We start from the raw sequence: 18791 nt of genomic DNA, 5'->3' as shown, positions 1-18791 counted from the left end.
GAGTGTGATCTAATGCTATTTCTCTGAAGGAGAGACCAGCAAGGTCTTTCTTTTCCAATTATTCTTGGCCTCTTTGTGTATCATTTTTCCCTTCTGGGAGTGGGGAAGACAACTTCCAAAATGGGGTGTTATGATGAGCTGTCAGACAGGTGTGTCCAAGAATTTCCGAAAGGCTAACTGGAAGACAGAAAGGTGATGGCAGATTACAGAGATCCCAGTCTCCGTGTCCTGCCTTGGGGAGGAAAAGGGAGCAGGTGGAGAGAGGGCAGGAGAAGGGCAGAGAGCGCCTGCTTTCCGCCGCCTAAAGCATCCCAACATTACAGCAAAATGCAGTCTTTCACCTTTCTCACTGTGATGCTGTTCTGAAGCTGCATCAGGAAGCAAGGACAGAAAGCCAGATCCTTTAACCTTACTGTCCTGTTCATTTAGGAAATAGCAAGGGCCATGGGGGACATGAGCCAGAACTGCGGATGAAAATAAAAAACATATAAGTATCGCAGTATCACATGTCAGTGTTACTTGTGCCTTTCAAGGAATTTGTTCATTTTTCCATTTGATAGATTGATCCCGTTGTCCATTTGTTGTCACAAAATTGCCTGTAATAATCCCTTATTCCCTTATTTTTAAAAATATCTGTAGAATTTGTTGCTCTGTTCCTCTTTTATTTTTGTATTAGCAAGTTGTGCCTCTCTCTTTATTTCCTGATCTGTCTGGTCAGGAGTTTATAAATTTTATTGATCTTTCAGAGAGCCAATGTTTGGGTTTTGCTGATTTTCTCTATTATTTCTCTGTTTTTTGTCTTATTGACTTTTTGTACATCTCTCTCCTGTTTCATTCCTTTGTTTGCTTTGAGTTTGATTCCCCCCCCAGTTTCTTAAAATGAAAGCTTACATTATTGATTTGGAATCTTTTTTTCTTTCCTGATATTGACATGTTAAATTCACACATTTCTTTTAAGTTCTGCGTTAGTGGCAGTCTAGAATTGTCAATGGGCTGTATTTTCATTAATGTTTTGTTTCAAAATATTCTCTAATTTATCTTGCATTTTTCTTTGATACAAAGTTTCTTTAGAAGTGTATTTTTGTTTAAAAGATTTATGTTGCTTTTGTTGCAAACTCAGATATACAGAGAAGAGGAGAGACAGAGAGGAAGATCTGTCCACTGATTCACTCGCCAAGTGGCTGCAATGGCTGGAGCTGAGCTGATCTGAAGCCAGGAGCTCTTCCAGGTCTCTCACGTGGATGCAGGATCCCAGGCTTTGAGCCACCCTCTAATGCTTTCCCAGGTCACAAGCAGGGCGCTGGATGGGAAGTGGAGTAGCCGGGATATGAACTAGTGCCCACATGGGATTCTGGCGCATGCAAGGCAAGGACTTTAGCAACTAGGCTACTGCACCAGGCCAACAATTTTAATGTTTTACAAGTAACTGACAGTTAATAATTTCCTGCTTTATTTAAAAAATAGGAAATATTACAACCTTAGAGGTTTCTGTTTCCATGTTGAATTTATTGTTCTAATGTATCTACACATGTTGTAAGTCTCCAAAGGCATTGTTATGTCTTTGATTTTTTTTTTAGATTTATTTTTATTATTTTTTTATTGGAAAGGCGGATGTACAGAGAGGAGAGACAGAGAGGAAGATCTTCCGTCTGATGATTCACTCCCCAAGTGAGCGCAATGGGTCGATACTATGCCGATCCGAAGCCAGGAGCCTCTTCCGGGTCTCCCACGCAGGTGCAGGTTCCCAAAGCTTTGGGCTGTCCTCGACTGCTTTCCCAGGCCATAGGCAGGGAGCTGGAAGGGAAGCGGGGCTGCCGGGATTAGAACCGGCGCCCATATGGGATCCCGGGCGTGCAAGGCGAGGACCTTTAACCACTTGCGCCACCGCGCCGGGCCCATGTCTTTGATTTTAAAGTTGAATGGTTAGTAAGGAAATTAAGAATAGAATGCAAGCTAGTCTTTTTTTTTTTTTTTTTAATTTATTTTTGTTGGAAAGTCAGAAATACAGAGAGGAGGAGAGACAGAGAAGAAGATCTTTCCATGGCTGGAGCTGAGGCAATGCAAGGCCAGGAGCCTGGAGCTTCTTTCAGGTCTCCCAAGGCTGCAGGGTCCCAAGGCTTGGGGTCATCATCGACCATTGTCCCAGGCCACAAGCAAGGAGCTGGATGGGAAGTGGGGCTGCTGGGACATGAACTGGCACCCTTATGGGATCCTGGCGTGTGTAAGGTGAGGACTTTAGCCACTAGGCTACCATACTGGGCCCAAGAAAAATACAGTCTTTTGTATTTACCAGAATATTTACTGTTTCTGATATTTTCCATTCTTTTTGGAGGATTCAGCTTTTTGTTTGGTATTATTTCTCTTTAGCCTGAAAATTTTTCTTCCAGTTTTTTTTTTTTTTTTCCTTGTAGTGCGACTCTGCTTCTGACCAAATTTCTTAGATTATTCTTGTCTGGAAATATCTTCACTTTGCTTTTATTCTTGAGTAATATTTTTGCTGAATATAGAATTCTGCTCTGGCAGGTTTCTGCCTCTCAGCCCTTAAAGCTGTCACTCCATCTGGCCCATTTGGTTTTGGAAAGGAATTCAATCACTGCTTGTCATCTGTCCATAAAATCAATGTAAATTATTGTCTACTTTTAAGATAGGTCTTCATCTTTGGCTTGCAGTAGTTTGATTATCAGGTGTATTTCTGTTGCAATGGATTTTTGCTGGTTTTCTTTCAGCTTTAATATTTATTGTTTGCGTCTGAAAATAATCTGCTTTATATCAACTCTAGGTCCCCTCTGGATATCTTTGTTCCCCTCTCTATCTCTGCTCCATCCTTTGGTTCTATCGTGGCCCTCCCATTGCAGGTACACTTCACGCTTTTCTGTCAACTGACTGTTTTATCGCCTGCTGCTCCTCAGGCCTGGATACTTTCTGTTGATGTATTTTCAAGTTCACATGCTCTTTCCTGTTTGTTGTTTTTTCCTTTTTGGCTTAGTTTGAGTCAGTCCTATGAAAATCTTTTTTTTTTAAATTTTGGAAATTATGTTTTTTCAGTTGGACAATCTCCATCTTATTATTTTATTGCCTTTATTCTTCTACTGTGATTTCTTCGTCTTGTGAGAGTTCCATGCGTTGAAAGCATGTTTGATTTGATTTCCTCAAGGACATTTGGAGCCGTTACGTTGGTGGCCATGTGGGGAGTGAAACTCGGAGTCATGATTCTCTTTCTTTCTTCCCATCCCTTTGTTTCTCCTGTCTCTCTTTGAAATTCTGACTTTCAAGTATAATAATCCCTCTTAAAAAAAAAAAACCCTGCATTTCTAGCCGATGAATATTATGCTGTTCTTTTGTTTCCCTTATTTTAGAGTGTACCCTTCTCTTTTTTTTTAACTTTTATTTTTGATGATGTTTACATAGTTGATTAGGGTGGGAGGGGTCGAGGGTTAGGGGAAAGTGGGTGAGATGATGTTACATGGTTGATTAGGGTGTATGGGTGGATGGTTAGGGGAAAGTGGGTGAGATGATGTTTGCATAGTTGATTAGGGTGGGAGGGGTTGAGGGTTAGGGGAAAGTGGGTGAGATGATGTTTGCATAGTTGATTAGGGTGGGAGGGGTCGAGGGTTAGGGGAAAGTGGGTGAGATGATGTTACATGGTTGATTAGGGTGGGAGGGGTTGAGGGTTAGGGGAAAGTGGGTGAGATGATGTTTGCATAGTTGATTAGGGTGGGAGGGGTTGAGGGTTAGGGGAAAGTGGGTGAGCCCATTGTTTCCAAATTTTCTTTTTGTTCTATCTGTATCCTGGGGAAGGGAAGAGATAAGGGGAGAAGCCTCCCAAGGTCTCAGTGCCTAGGGCTGGGGAACAGCCACCTGATTTCATCCTAGGTTTCCCAATGTGGAGCATGTAGGGTGTACCCTTCTTACAGAACAAGTCAGCATGAAGCAGCGAGCCATGTTATGTGGCGATAGCCTCATCTGCTTTGTGTTTACAGCTTCTCTTGAATGCATCAGGAACCTGCATGGAGTGGTTGACCTGTACCTTCTAGGATAGTATAAATATACGCCATGGTGATAGCGAAATGAAATTGCTGAAGAATGTATTTCCAGAAGCTGTCCTGATGTTAAGCCATGCATGACTATATTTATGCCTGTGGTGAGTGAGGAAGAAAAAAACAGAGATAGAAACAGACAAAATATGAGAAATATTGTATCTTGTAATCTGAGTGGCAGAAAAAAAGGAGCATCCATTTATTGTTATTTTTAAAGTGTATACATAATTGTATGTCCTCTAACATACTTGCAGTTATGCTTTTTTCTTTTAAAGGTTCATTTATTTTTATCTGAAAGGCATCTTTACAGAGAGAGAAAAAAGATTTCCCATCTTCTTGTTCACTCCCCAAATGACCACAATGGCCAGAGCTGGGTTGGTCCGAAGACAGGAATTTGGAGCTTCCTACAAGTTTCTCATATGGGCGCAGGTGCCAAAGGACTCAGCCCATCTTCCGCTGCTTTCCCAGGTGCATTAGCAGGGAGCTGGATTGCAAGTGGGGCAGTGGAGACCCAATCTGCCTGTGTGGGATTCTTGCCCTGTAAGCGGAACCTTAACTGACTGCACCTTTGTGCTACCCCCAGGATGCAGCCTGAATTCAGCTTCCTCTAGATTCCTTCCTTTGGAAGTTACTGTGCAAGGTTAGGCATGAGTTCTAGGAAGAAGGGTTTACTAACAGTGGAGCTTTGGCAATGCTAAAGTGTAAGCCAGCTAAAGTGATGGAGGAGTGGGCTACTTTGTATTTTATTTAAGCTCAAGTTGACCTACTTCTGGTTTTTAGGAGAAAACCCAAGCAGAGCACATCTGTGGGGTAGCTGGTTAGGAACCTAGTGCAGAATTTCATGTGCTCTCCAACATGTGGCTCTTGGACTGGCTGCTTTCACTTAGACATGCTGCCTTGGATTTAACAACAGTTGTATGGAGTGTGGGACTCTCTTGGTGGTGACTGCTTTCTGTAGTCTGTTCTTGAACTGCATGGATCTGATCTTGACTGACTGACTTCCATGCTTTGTGCACGGTGGCATCTCCCTTCTTCCAGGAGAAGTGGTGACTCCGCGCATGTCTGAACATGTCTGTGTTCCCAAGGCTCTGTTCCCCTGAATGGTCCCTTCCGAGGTTGTGGAGGCATCCTGTCAGCAATGTCTCACTGCCAGTGCTATCATTGGGTCTTCATCTTTCCTAAGTGAACAAATTACAAAAAAAAAAAAAAGAAATCTGGAATCTTTTCTTTCTCTACAATTTCTGACATTTTACAGCAGTGTATGTAAAATACGTCTATTTTTATTCAGTGTGGTGGGCCCTTTATAGAAATATTTCTTTCTTTATTTGAAAATGACAGAAACACACAGAGAGTGAGAGAGAGAGAGAGAATCAGTCTTTTATTTGCTGGTTCACTCCTAGATGGCTGCAACATCTTGGGCTGGGCCTGAGCAGAGCTGGCAGCCAGGAATTGCACACGTGACAGGCATCCAAGTACGTGGGCCACTTTATGCTGCTTTGCTAGGTGCTTCAGCAGGGAGCTGGACCAGAAGCAGAGCATCAGGGACATGAGCTGTCACCTTGGGAGGCTGCTGTCACAGGTGGTGCCTTGACCTATGGCACCTCTGTGCTGGTATGGTAGGCCCTTTTAACCTGCCATTGTCCCGTATTTTCTTGACTAACTTTGTTAATTTTTACAACTTTTCTTCTCTTGGCATTGTGTGTGTTTTTAATGGAACTCCTTATATTCTGATCTAGAACTATGGATTGGTCATTTGTCCTTACTTTGTCTTTCTGCTGCTACTTTGAGGAAATTTCCTGAATAGTGTCTCCCACTTCTAGGATTGTGTGTTAATAGGCCAGGACTCTTCTTTCATGTTCTCTCTGTGTTAACAGGCACCAACATCCATTCACAGATAGAGAATGCTTCCTTTCTGACGTTAAGAATAGTTTTTTGGGAGGTTTTGCTCTTCCACGTAGTCAATTTCCTTTCCTTCTTTCTTGTCTTGCATGTTGGTGGGCTGACAACGTCTTGCTGCGCCCTCATGATAGAACATTGAGACTAAGCGGTTGATCTGGGCCTGTTGGTGGGCTGTCTGTTGGGGTGCCTCTGATGTCACAGTCAACAGGTCTTTGGTCAGATTCACTGAAGAATGAGGAAAAAAGTGCCTTTCAGTATTGCTTTGTGAACAGCTGTGGTAGGTGTTGAGTGTTGGTGTTGGCTTAGCTTGGTGTTGGGCAGTGGTGCTCCGCAGAGCCATCAAATCCCATTGACTTAGAAAGGTGACCACTGTTGTCAACTGTGTTTGTTTTGCTCTGTTCTGGAGACCCTGTGATGAATGTTCTCTCTAAGCTGTGGGCTTCAGATAAGCCAAGCTAGGGAGAGGTGTTTCCTTAGGAAGCAGAGGGAGAGAATTGAAGGTGCTAGCTGTTCCTACACAATTTTCAGCCGATCTATGTTTTTCGGTCACCCACCTCTGCTGCTCCCCTCTGGCTCAAGTGGAATCTGGTGCTGCCAGTTCTGTGCCTTTTGAGAATTCTGAAATCCACAGCTTCTGATTCTCAGCTTTCCGTGCTACTGACTTTCTCTGTTGTGGCAAGTCAAGCCCGCGTGCCAGTTTGCTTTAAAATAGGCATACCTGAACATCCCCTTAGCCCTAGGGTAGCGGCATTTCAGGTGAGCGTGATTTGTATCGTCATCTTAACTTTGCAGTCTTAACTCAGAGCCTCTTTCCCCCACATCTGCTACCTTCTCCTCCTTTATGATTCCATTCAGGCCTTCCCAGATCATCCCTAAGTGAGAGAAACATTTCCTAACTCCTTTATTCTCTCTCTGGGACCACTGCATATTTCCTCATGAGCTTTTGGAAAGTATTTATTATCCTTTCTTCGTTTTCCTGCTTTTCCATCTTCTCGGAAAGATGAGGGGCTGTGGCAATCTCCTGCTCTCTCATGTTCCCAGCATTTGACCCTCAGTAAGCCTTGGCAGAATGAGTGAAGAAACAAATTGTACGTGACTATATGTACAATTTAGAGTTGACAAGTTTTCTTATTTGTTAAAAAAAAAAATTAAGGGTCAGGGAATAAAAATAACACCCGTCTCAGGATTGTTGTGAGGCTTAGAAGAATTAAAAGGGTAAAGTACATAGAACAATGCCTGGTACCTGATAAACATGAGGAAAATGTGATTTTCGTATTCCTAAGAGTCTCAAAAATAGTTCTCAGAGTTATCATTTGGTATTTAATTGTTGCTTTTCTTTGAGCAAGCTAGAGAAAATTTTATTGGATGATGGGCTGAATTATTCTTGAGTGTTGTGGAATCGCAGTACCCCTGAATTTCAATGCCAAGCTGATCGTGATCTCAACTCTTATCACCAACATCAATAAGGTGTGTCCGTAAGGAAAAGATCCAAACTATTCCCCTGAGGCTGTCTGGTTTGCTGGAGATTCACACAGTGCTGACTGGGAATCTTCTTATTTTGTTTTTCAAGCTTTGATCGATTTACTTAAGAAAATTGGGGAGGGAGCTCCATTCATTTGTTTTAATCCTCAGATGACCGCATTAACCTACGTGGGCTAAGCTGAATCCAGGAGGCAGGAACTCAATGCGAATGGTACGGACTTCCTCATTGGTCACTGCTGTCTCCTGTGTTTGCATTGGCAGAAAGGACGGGTCAGGAGCTGTTACAGCAGTTCAGCAAGGAACACAGCTGTCTTAGCCAGCATCCTGACCAATGGGATAAAAGCTCACCCCACAATTCATGTTATTCAGACATTTCTGGATCTCCATGCCTTTTTAGAGGTTATAATTTGTTTCTTCTTCTTTTTAAAAAACATCTTACTCTCTTTTTTCACCCCCTTTCTGATATTGCTCTTTTAAAAGAAATGCTTATTTTACTTTTATTTATTTGAAAGGCAGAGTTGCAGAGAGAGGGAAAGATAGTGAGAGAGATCTTCCATCTGCCCGTTCACTTCCCAAATGGCTGCAATTGCTGGAACTGAACCATTCTGAAGCCAGGATCCAGGAGCTTCTCCTAGGTCTCCTGTGTGGATGCAGGTACCCAAGGACTTGAGTTATTCTCTGCTGCTTTCCCAGTCCATAAACAGGGAGCTAGACCAAAAGCGGAGCAGCAAGCAGGGAGTTGGAAGGAAAGTGGAGCAGCCGAGACTTGAACCAGTGCCCATGTGGGATCCCACTGTGCAAGGCAAGGATTTAGCCACTAGGCTACCATGCTGCTCTCCTTTCTTTAAATGTGTGAAAAATGTACAGTGCCCCTGAAATAGTTCAAGTATTTCTTTTTGTAGCAAACATGTGACCTCGGGCAAATTACTTAACCTGTCTCGATGCTTCAGTGTCTTGCTGGTAATATGACAATAATGTGACCATCTCTTTTATGTTTACCAGCACGCAGGAAGCACTTGGGATTTAAAATTATCATTATCATTATGACCTTCTAAAGGATGAAGATTGTGTCTTGTGTATCTTACTTACTGATTTATCAGCACCTTAATGTACTTAGTCAGTTGATGTCTAATGAATGCATAAGATGCTAAAATTTTTCCCTCCACTTCTGCTGTGTGACATACTACTGAATGTATAACATGTGCTAAAACTCCAGAACCCTGCTTTTCTTTCTTTTTTTTTTTTTTTGATTGCATTTCATTTTATGACATTGTTTCATAGGCTCTGAGGTTCCCCCAACCCCTGCACGTACCCTCCTCCCATGGTGGATTACTCCACTTTATTGCAGTATTACAGTTCAAATCCAGTCATGCTTCTTTCATTGCAAGCATCTTATTGTCCAGATAAACCCAACAGTTTCTTGGGGAGAACATCTCTGGTCTAAAGGCAGAGCTGGCAGAATATCGTCCTGACCAATTAAAAGCCATAACATCAACAACAGTTTACAACATTATGGAGTTAATTGACATGGTATTGAGTGACTGATATGTTAGAAAATGCAAGTTCTTAACCACATCCTGTGACTACTTCATTGACATTTCAGTTTTAGTTTATACACAACTGGCTTCTGTCCACCTTAAAATGGCTATAGGGTACTATTCAGCTGTCTCATGTCTATTTTCATTTTTGTATTTAGCAGTTTATTGTATTGAAGCATAATTTTTACTGAACTTGGCAGATTTTAGGATAGTCCAAACTGGCTTATAACTTTAACAAGGCATATGTCAACAGTTGAGGAACAGAACAATTTTAGGAGGGGTGTTCAGAGAAATCTTCAATACCCCAGTGAGGAGTAACTTATTTTCGTGTCCTATCTAGTAAGGTATATGTGAGTCACCACTGACCGTTCGTTTCCTGTCTGGCAGAATCCTGCTTTTCACAATGCTCAAGAACTTAACTGAATAGTTAAGTGGAAGTACTTTGAAAAATGTAAATTGCTATATAAAGGTAATTGATGGTGATGAGGATGATAGTGTTGGTGTCACTTGCCTCAAAATGGGAGTGTGCTTTGCAGATCTCCCTTGTCTGAAGGATGTGCCAGATGCAGTGTGTCAGTCAGCCGGACCTCACCCTGGCTGCAGAGTACGTGTGTGAGTATGCAGTATTTCAACGAGCTTCCCTGTGCACTTTGTCACGTGGCATCCGCTGGAGTGTTCTGACCCCGGCTTGGGTGTCCATCGCCCCTTGTGTGGATCTTTCTGAGGGTTTGCTTTTGTTAAAGACAGTGGCCTTCTTCAAGGGAGGTCTATCCTTCCATCAAAGGATTCTGCTTCTCCACTGGAATTCCCAGTGAGAGCACCGTGGTTTTCTTCTCCCCAGGTTTCCTTTTCAGAACATTTTTTATTATTAGCTGTGTTTATTTTTTTATTCTTCTAGAATTGAATTTTAGTGCCACATGCTGTGTGTGTGTCTATGTGTACTTGTGCGTGTGTGGGATTTATCCTTGGTTTTATTGATGCGGAATAACTGATGTATCCCCCTTGCTCTGTGACTTGCCTCCTTTTAAGCGGTGGAATATTGGACCAGGAAAAGGAATACTGGTTACTTACCGTAGTACTTTTTAATTTACCTGTGCCGGTCACTATGTAAGTTGTTTGTAGTGTTTTAATATCTTACAGCATTTCCATGAGATATGTCATTGCTTCTATTTTATAGATTAGGAAATGATTCCCAACGAGGTTCATGACTTTGCCCAAGTTCTCATAGCTTACTGTCTAGAAGAACCAGAATTTAAATGACACCTGGTTTTAGTTTTTGTTGCAGCTCTACTCTTAGGTATGACTTGGACTCCCAGTTTCTCTGTTTTTTTTTTTTTTACCTGTAGAATGGGAATATTTTAATAGAGTGTGAGCATTTTAATGACTGGCAATGTGATGAGGAAGAGGCTGAGGGTCTGGCTATAGCTGAAGAAAATTACCGGTGTGTCAGAAAGTTAATAATAATGGGCCTGCAAAAGCTATAGCAGACCAGAACAAGAATCCAGGAAATCCATATGGATCTTTCATGTTGGTGACAGGGACCCAGGCACTTGGACCATCTTCCCTGGCTTTCCCAGGTGCATTAGCAGGGAGCTGGGTGGGAAGCAGAGCAGCTGCAACTTGAACCAGAGTTCTGAAACGGCATTCTTGCATCACAATTGTTCACTTAACTCAGTGCTAGCCTTCCCAGTGCTTCTTGGCCAACAGAATAAAATGAGACCAGCCCTAGCACTACTAAGCCTTATGTTTTGTTTATTTTTCTATTTCTTTTTCTAAGATTGTTTTCCCTGAAGGTCCCTCTTCGAGGTCTGCTTCTATGAAGAGTGTCTCACTTCTCCCTAGCTGGAGGTGCACAGCTCTAATTGTCAGTCAAGGATGACGGGAGAGGGAAGCTTATTTATGTGTCTGTGCTTTGGCTGCTCCCTGAGTTAGAGTGGGGCATGTGGGCTTGTGTGACCATAGGGTCATGTCTGGTTTCTCACACAGTTACAGGCATGGGCTTTCTGTGGGTTCCTCTGATTCTCGGAATAATTCATTTTTGCTCTCATGCCATCTTGGAGAAACTGTCCCAACCTCATTTTTTTAGCATCTTTCAGCCAGTTTCATATCCCAAAGGGATAGTGGCAGAGTTGGGGCTTTTGGAAGGAAGTGATAGAAGTTCTTCCTACAAGCAGTAGGAAGACGAGGTTGAGCAACTTTTACTGATATATCTAAGATCCAGAAGGAGACAAGAACATGCCAGGAATGTCAATTCTAACTGCTTCATTGTATCAAGGCTCATGCAACTCATAGAACCATCCAATAAACATTTATGTAGGACCAGACACTTCATAGATACAGTGGAAACAAACATAAAAGAGGCAGTTCATGATCTCAAGCTCTGACAGTCCAATGGCTGAACTGATAACTAAACAAACAGTGGTTAGTGTCATGAGGGGGAAGTACTGGGTGCTGCAAAAATGTGGAGTCGCTGCTTCTCACATAGCTTATTGGACTGAGGGTTCACTGTCTACCAGGGCAGAGGTGGCAGCTGAGCTGTAAGAATCCTGAGTTGGCCAGGCTGAGAGGCACAGCTTGCGTTCTTGTATTTGGGAGTGGGAGTCCAGCCACGGAAAAAGATAACTCCAGCATAGTGAGCTGAAATTTGGCAACTCAGTATGGCCAAAGTGTGGCACACATAAAAGAAGCTAAAGATGTACTCTGGCAGGTGAGCAGGGAGCTGTTCATGCTGAGCATGATGTACTTAGGTTGTTTAGATTTTAACCGGTGGAAGTTAAAGAAAGATTACCCTGTGTGCCACAGGGAAAGGGATCAAAAGAGAACAGAGTCTTGCTGTCACATCAGTTAATCTAGGAAAGAGATTGAGCAAACTTCAATTGAGGTTTTATCCGGGTGGGTAGATGAGAGTAGATCTTCCAGATGATTTGTAAATAGAACAAATAGAACCCAGAAGTAGTTGTTGTTGGAGACGAAGGGCACAAAAATGGATCCAGCAATTTCGTGATGAAAACTTGATTCTAAGGAAGTAACTAAAGATATTTACGAGGCTATCCTTTGAAATGTTGAATAGAACAATGAAAAGTACCCCTAGGTCTCACAAGCAGATTACCGGTGAAATAAGCTATGATTCACTAGAAAGGATTTTTAGTGGTATTAAGAAGGATGTCTGGTGCCTTACCGATCCCTACAACCAGAAAAGAAACTTTGAAAGTGTCAGGCATAATTTTTACTTAAACATTGTTGTGGTAACCTTGTGAACTATGCCTAGTCTTTCTTTATGCCTGCTATTTCTCAGTGAAAAGGTAGAATGAAACAAGGTGAATAGTTTAAAAGGCGATAATGACAGCAATTTTGTTTTATGCTTCATGTAGTGAAAGAAAAGGCCAAAAGAAAACCAAGAGAATTTGGACATACACTGTTAAATCTATAACTTAGCAAACAAGGTTTGCAAAGAATGTGGGGGAAGTATTGCTTTAATTTCTTATTAGGCAAAAACAGAATAGAACAGAACAAACAAGAACCCCTGAGGTGCAGAGATATTAAATGATTTGTTGAGGTTGCACATAGCTGTAGGTGGGAACTCACACTCCAGCCAGGCTGTCTATAGGTGGTGTGGTAACTCCGTGACACCTACCCAGCCTGTTGGAGTCTAGGTCATGACAAACAGAATCAGAGTGGCCACTCTGAAAGGCAAAAAACAAGTACTGCGAATTATAATAAAGCATCTATTTTTAAAAAAGCCAGCCTTGAGACTATGTATCAAGTGAAATGAATGTTTTGAGTTCTACTGAAATGAGATAAGGAAGGAAATGAACCTTGAATACAGATCTGCATTATTTACATTGAACCAAGCAAATTGTACCTGAAAAATCAGTTACGTGTGTATATGGAATTGGAATTTTAAAGAATTTATTTAAAGACTAGCATAGGAAATGAGAGTTGGCATTTAGACTTTTAATTCATTTCAACCACCATGCCACTAGTGACCATCTGTTGTGTAGCTGGTGTTATCACCAGTTCTAAGGGTGCTACAAATGGAAGATAAGGTGGTCCTGTCCTCAAGGACCTTAGCTTGTTTTTAAGGAAACTAGATTTACAGACACGAAACTAATTTAGAAATAGCCAGAATAGTTTATAATCAGTGACATATTTATGTAATGAAGTGACACAGTTTTGGAGGCAGATAAGTAAGGCGTGCTCTGGGTAGTCGGGAAAGGGAGAGAGCAGAATGCCCAGGTCCATCAGCTGACTTTTGGAAGGAGGTGACTTTAAAGATGGGCCTTGAAGGGTGAAGGCGAATATTTTTAAGAAAAGAACAGAGGATTTAGTCTGACATTTTAAGTGTTCACCACAATGGTGCTTAATGAAATATCAGAAACAGCCTAAACAATTAGGGGAAGTATTACTATTTTTTATTCAAACAATTAATATTATCAAATCTTTACAAATCATTAGGGAACAATGGGGTATGCTGGCAAAGCATGACATCCAGTCGTACCATTTGTAACTTCAATGCTTGAGATAAGTGACTTGGTATTTTTGAGCTTGGATTTCTTGGTAATAATCATCTTACAAGGTGATTGTAAGGATTAGAAGTAATGTATGTAGCTTCTGGCTACATGATGCAAAAGCAGTGAATGTTTATTCATGTTTCTTGGTATATACTCTGTTTCTATGTAAATAGAGACTGCAGTACCTACGGGTTTTGCATTATTGGAACCAACCAACCATGGATCATCTGACATGTTATTGGGCACATGATGGTTGCATCTTTCCTGAACACATACAATTTTTTTTTCTTGTCACTTTTCTTTAAAGCAAGACAGTATGATAGCTATTTTACATAGCATTTAGATTGTGATAGATATTGCAAGTAAGTTAATAATTTAAAGGTAGTTTAGAGTATATAAGATTTTATATAAATATATAATGTGCAAAATAGTATGCCATTTTGTGGAAAGGACTTGAGCATTCTTGGATTTTGGTATTCTCTGGGGTTCCTGGTCAACGATACTCCATGAATAATGAGGGATGCTTGTATGAAATGCCAAACTGAAGGAGAAATGAGAATAGGGCATTAGGTCAGAGTGCAGGACTGGCAGAGACCAGAGAATGAATTCAGACAGGAAAGTCAGCAAAGACTTTTATAAGGAAGTGACATTGTAAGTCAGCATTGCATAAGCAGGAGTTAGACAAAACACAGAGGGATAACCCTCCAGGAAGGACAAGCATACCTAAAGGTTTCCTGCAGAAGATGGCTTCGTGAATGCAGACAAGTTGGGTGAGGGCCAGGATGTCTGTTGTTCTTTTGGCTAATGGACAGGGACCCTGTGTGCTCTGACCAGGATTCTGGATTTGATTCTGAGGCAACGGGTCAACATGGAAGGATTTTAAGTGGGGATTACATGAAGCTGTCTGTAATGTTAAGGGAGCTGGAGATAAACAAAACAGAATCTGGAAGATGAACTAGGAGGCTGTTAGAGCTGGCCAGGAGGTGATGAGCTGGAATGCTGGCTGTGAAAATGCACAGTAGCAGACAGTTTGGAGATGTGTTGGGTGTTAACATTGAGAGGAGTCAGTGACAGGGCTCAGCAGTGGGTTGGATTAGGGGAATGAGGAGGTGGGAATGGGGCCATCAGGGCTGGCTTTCAAAGCAGTCTGCCTGAATGACTTGTTGATCACTCAGGTGATGGAGTAGGTATCTTTTGGGGATAGGAGGGAGATAAGGGTTTACTGTGGGATCTGTGTACTTTGAGATATCTATATGATTGCTGACTGGTGATGCTGGGTAGATGAAACCTGTTATTCAAAGGAGATAGCCATTATGGGTGGAGATACACAGTCGAGTTTACCTGTAGATAATACTGGTAGCCCTGAAAATGGCTGGGGGATGGAGATAGGCAGTTAAAACGAGTTGGCCATAAAGAGTATTGGTAGCCCTGAACATGGATGGGGGTGCCCTCAGAGAAGATATTGAGTGAGAAGAACAGGGGGCCTAAGGCTGAGCCCTGATGAATTTCAACATTTAAACATGAAGTGATGGAGAGCGGAGGCAAGGCACCTAGAGAGGAATGCATTCCAGCAGAGAAGCCCAGGAGCTCTTGGAGAATGCATAGCATGAAAACAGTTGCATAAATTTCAAAAGGTGTTTTTATGCTAGAATACATGTATCTTTTTAAGAAAGTTTTTAAAATTTATTTTTATTGGAAAGGCAGATTTTACAGGGGGAAGGAGAGACAGAGAGAAAGATCTTCAGTCTTCTGATTCACTCCCCAAGTGGTCACAATGGCCGGAGCTGAGCTGATTCAGAGCCAGGACCTTCCTCTGTGTCTCCTACATGGGTGCAGGGTCCCAAGGCTTTGGGCCATCCTCTACTGCTTTCCCAAGACACAAGCAGGAAGCTGGACAAGAAGTGGTGCAGTCAGGATACGAACCAGCACCCATATGGGATGTGGTGCTTGGAGATGGAGGATTAGCTAGTTGAGCCAATACCCTCATCCCCTCTAGGCTTTTTGAAGTACCCTTGTACTAGGTGACATGATAAGTGGTTTGTACAATAAATATTTATTACTCACAATAACCCTATGAAGGTGATCTATGAGGGTGTCTTCAAAAGTCCATGGGAAATGTATATTGTAAAACAACTGTGTGTGAGTTTGAAAAAAAAAAAACAACTTTTTTTTTGCACCAAAATAAACCTAAGATCTCTTAATTCCAATTTCCCAGAACCTTGTGAAGCCCCTCTCACAATTACCCCCACTTTACAGATGAGGAAATCGGCGTTCGCTGGAGAAGGCTTCACTGTCTGATTGGAGCTTATGCCCCACTCTGATTTGCAAGATTTCCTCTGTGAGGTTTGGTTTGCTCAGGCTGCCATCCAAGTGCTGGAGACTGTGCTGCTTCTGATTTCCTGAGTTCTGAAGGCTCTGAGTGTAAGAGCGAGGTGTTGGCAGGTCTGGCTGCACCTGACACCTCTCTCCCTGGCTTGCAGATGGCCGCCGGCTCGTGTGTCCTCACACAGCCTTCACTCCACTCTCCTGCTGTGCGGGTGTCTCCTGTGTGTCCTCATCTCTCCTCATAAGGACGCCAGTCAGATTGGATTAAGGGCACACCACTGAAATTGCCTCCTTTTAACGCAGTCCCTTTTCAAAAAGAGTTCTCTCCAAATACAGTCATATTTCCATATTTTGAATAGATGACTTTAGATGGCTTCGTAAAGTCTAAGCAAAGGTGTGGTGGGCATGGGGGAAATGTTGAAGGGCAGCAACAGAATTGAAGAGTGCAAGAAAGAGCTGCCTAGAGAAATGTGGCCCACGGGACCTCTCAGGTTGGATCTTTCTCTGGTCATTTTTTCGTGTCCATCCTGACCAGTTTATCTGAGTCCCTGTGGCCATAGACAGGGACTTGTATGCAGTAGAACTCAAGACCTGTGTGAAATGATGAGGCTGCTGGGTTCTTCTGCGGACTGCTTAACCATCCGAATGGCCCTCTTACTTGTGCATGGTTGAAATAAAAATAGTTTTATTCATGATTTCAGCATGGTTGCAAACCTTTTTTGGTTTTCTCCACATAGTTGAAATGTAAAAGTTAATACCATGGCTGCTAAGACTTGGTATATTCATGGATGCACAAATGAAGTTTAAACATTTTTCCCAAACTGATTTTATAACTTGTCTTCATGATTGTTCACCACTTTCTTCCTCTTTCTCTCTTTTCCCCCATCTTTTCTCCTTTTGTTTCATTTTCAGTCATCCACAATATATTGAGTGCCTGCTAAGTGTCTGGCATTAGGGATCAATAGATTCCACAATCTATTGTACATATATATGTGTGTATACCGATGTATAATCAAGTGACAAGTGTTATTATTAAAGTATTAATTCATTTGTTCATTTAGCCCTGTTGAAATGTCTAGTACTTAAGTGCCAGAAAGTGAATTAGGCTTGGAATAGAAACATGAGTAAGACATAATTTTCTGCCTTCAAGAAATGTACAACTTGGTATAGAAAAAAATCAGGTAAGTAAACAAAGACAACGCAATGTGACTTTTGTAAAATATTGACTGATTTCAAAGAAGAAAATGATTTTAGTCTCTGCTTTCTCTTGCACGTTGGGATACCCATTGAGAGGAGCTGTTGCTGCATTTTAAAGAAAGAGGCTAGAAAAAACACATCCGTCCATTTCACAAACGTTTGTGGATGCTTGCAGTCGTTACATAGTGACGGCTTTGTAGCTGCTAAATTATCAGCAAGCCAAAGTGGTGGGTTTTTTTTAAGCTCTTTATTTGAGCTTATTGTCCACACCCTGCACTATCATCAACTCATTTTTTTAGGTGGTGGAATGATTAATGGTATTCCTGAAATACTCTGCAGGAGCCTGCTGAATACTGAAATGTGAGGAAGGTCACAGTAGCAAAGCATTCCTGTGATAGAGGGGGACAGAACACACGCGCCGGCCTTGCCGAGGCCTCAGAGGTTTTGAACCTGGACTTATGTATCAGTGTGAGGCTCCCTGTGTGATTTTACAAAGACGACAAGTGGCAGATTCAAAACGTGGAGAAATGGATTTTTATTGATGATGTAATTGATAGAGCTTCAAGTATCTCCCTCTTGTATTTTATCTCTAGAAAAGTTTGTTCCCACACTAAAAAGGTTAATTGAGACAATGGGTATGAACTTTTTGCTTTCTATGGTGTTAATTTGCTGTATAAATTCAAGGTTTTACTTTCTGCATCTAAACGTACTTCGTTGGAAACAGTGCTAACTATTGTGGAAATAGCAGAGGTGGAAGAAAAGGCAAAGCTGGTAAATGTATATTTGTATATGTAGGATATAGAGGTTTGCTTTGATGTCATGTAATGAACATTTGTTATTTGTATGTTGACTTCATTTCAGAGTCATGCCTAGAGTTTGTCATAGTGGAAGAGTCCTGGATTGGGAGTCAGGAGTCTAAATGCTAGTGTGGCCTAGCTGCTGATCCTCTGGGCGCCTCATTGCCCACCCCCCACCGTCTGTGAAATGAAGTGGTTGTGGGAAACCACCTGGAACGTCCTTCCAGTTCTGACATTTTGCTGTTTTATGATTCTATATCCACACTTCTCAGAAAACATTTTGGCTTTCTTTAAGTTGTTTATGCTAGCATTTCGATTAGAATGCATCCAAGAGCTTATTTCCATGTGCGATTGGGAACAAAGTTTTGCTTCTCTGGGGCTTGATATGTCTTCTGTTAACTGCTGACAGTGAGCTATTCCACCCACAAGGCTCCCTTGGTAGCCTTAAAGATTGAAAGGAGAAATGGACAGTGAAGAGGAGACCAGAAAGCCGTTGATCATCATGGCTCCTTGGGATTTGCAAAGAGGAATGACTAGAACTGGGCCATTCACTACAGCCAGGTCAAAGGTCAGGTCAGGAGTGTGGACAATGCTGGAACTCCAGGTAGGTCTAGGAGGGTAAATGAGCCTGCATAGCCCCTCCTGAATCCTGAGACTGTCTGGGCAGGAAAGCTCAGAAAGCTGCTAGTCTCCCAATTTACAAAAGTCTTTGGGGGAAAAAATGTGACATTTATGTATTTTTATTATTAAACAATTGTTGCAGTCTTACTTTATACTCACCCAGTTAATCCACTCTGCACATATTCTCATTGTTCCAGCCGTAACCAAACACATGTCCAAATCACATGTTAAAAATACGATCTCAATGGATGCCGTTGTGCAGGGAGCTCTCCTAATTTTTAAACTTTTTGTTCCCCGAGTGTTATTGTCCAAAGACCTTAGAGTTTTTCCTTTCAATTTCAGCCAAGCAACATTGAATAGAATTCTCTGGTGGCAGAGATCTCT

General features: G+C 41.9%; 1 protein-coding gene across 2 annotated transcripts in view; it reads left to right on the top strand.

The window, feature by feature from the left end:
* Positions 1-18791, top strand: part of UNC79 (unc-79 homolog, NALCN channel complex subunit) — a 210975-nt gene that overhangs the window by 13110 nt on the left and 179074 nt on the right. The window lies entirely within an intron of this gene.

The sequence above is a fragment of the Ochotona curzoniae genome, unplaced genomic scaffold (assembly GCF_017591425.1).
Source record: "Ochotona curzoniae isolate NIBS_2020 unplaced genomic scaffold, NIBS_Ocur_1.0 contig_2688, whole genome shotgun sequence".
Taxonomy (NCBI): Eukaryota; Metazoa; Chordata; class Mammalia; order Lagomorpha; family Ochotonidae; genus Ochotona; species Ochotona curzoniae.
The sequence above is the reverse complement of the archived record's forward strand: the minus strand, read 5'-3'. Positions and strand labels throughout refer to the sequence as shown.